At 58.9% G+C, this 1562-nt stretch overlaps 1 pseudogene; it reads right to left on the minus strand.

The window, feature by feature from the left end:
- The window catches only part of LOC104402558, a 993-nt pseudogene extending 786 nt beyond the window's left edge, over positions 1-207 (minus strand).
- Between the last annotated feature and the right edge of the window lie 1355 nt (positions 208-1562).

Below are 1562 nucleotides of genomic sequence, written 5' to 3' on the forward strand. Positions count from 1 at the left end.
CTTGATGGGGATGGTGTTGGAGATCTCCAGTCGGGTCTTGGAGTCCCGCTTGGAGGCACGGTTGAGGTTGAAGAAGCCCCGGCGCATGCTCATCTCCTCCAGGCTCTTGAGCTCAGCCGCCGACATCCGCTCCTTCTTCTCCTTCTTCTCCTTCTTCTCCTTCCGGGCCCCATCCTTCTCTTTGTCCTTCTTCATTAGGTTGAACATGGTTGAGGGGAGCTCAGGGTGTGCTCACCCCCGTGGCAGAGTGCTGGGTTGGGGTGCTGGTCACGGCACGGCCGCCTGCCTGTGGAAGGACAGACAGGCAAGGGATCAGACAGCAGCAGGGGTAGCACCCACCCCACCACCCCTCTGAGACCCCCAGCCCTGGGCCATGTCCCAGCATCCCCGCTATCCCCAAGGATGGCAGCACTGGGGGCTCTGAGGTTGCTCTGGTCATCATGTCCTTGCCCCGGCTGGGCATAAAGCCCTAGGGATGCAACAAGGGTGGTGCTGCATCCTTAGGGATGCCCCAGAAGAAGGCCAGAAGCCTAGCACCCCCATTTATCCCCATGCTAGCTCTGGAGCTGACTGCAGGCAAGAGCCCCAGCATGTCCTGCAGCTTGGGAGCAGTGTTGGAGCAGCAGGGGCAGGCAGGGGAGGGAAGCATCCCAATGGCATTTACAGTGGTTACCACCAGCACGGATGCTCCAGGCAAACCCACCCATCCCTGCTGGCTGCGGCACCGTCCTGCCCACCAGCTCAAAAAGCCCCTTGTTGAAGAAACAGAGGCCTTTCTGCTGCTTGTCCCAGCTCTGGGCACCACAAAGCCAAGGAGGACAGCCACAGGCAGTGTCCCCACCAGGGAGGGAGCCGGAAACAGGGCCCTGAGCAAAGGCTGCTTTAATAAACAGGAACCTGTAAAATCACATTCCTCCCAAACACTGATAAGTGTCTAATTTTAGCCACAGCGACGTAGAATCTCGTGACGCTGCCTGCAACCTCCAGGAACAGTCGCTCTTTCATTCGGGCATCCCGTGCAGGGGGGGAGCAACCAGCCAGTGCAAAGACCATGGCATGGAAGTAACCCCAGATCCCTCCCTGGAAAACCAGGGGGTCACCCATTGCTTTGCCCCACATGGGGCTGTTATGGGATCCATCTGCCCCTGGGGCAACTGGTGCCCCTCCGACCTCCATCAGGGTGTGGATAAACAACTCCGAAGTGGAGCAGTGGGCTGGCAGCGCGGCGCGGGACAGGCTGACAGCTATATATAACAGGGCAGGAAGCTGCACAGGAACTTAACCTCAGCACAAAGGACAACAGGAAAACTCCCTGTATTCAAAGCATCTGCTTTAAAGCTCTTTGATGGGTGTGGGGATGAGGTTTGGGAAACCCATGGAGAGGGGCAGCACTGCCCATGCTGGCAGTGCAGGCTCTGTGGGCACCCTGGGGTGCATGGATGCCATGCTGTGCCAAGCTACACCTTGGATCCAGAGCAGCATCCGTGCTGCATCACCACCACTGCCTGGGCCACATGGTCCCCGCTGTCCCTGAATGCACCCAGTGGGACAGAGGGAACCCA

This window comes from Nestor notabilis, unplaced genomic scaffold (assembly GCF_000696875.1).
Source record: "Nestor notabilis isolate BGI_N333 unplaced genomic scaffold, ASM69687v1 scaffold19822, whole genome shotgun sequence".
Classification (NCBI taxonomy): Eukaryota; Metazoa; Chordata; class Aves; order Psittaciformes; family Psittacidae; genus Nestor; species Nestor notabilis.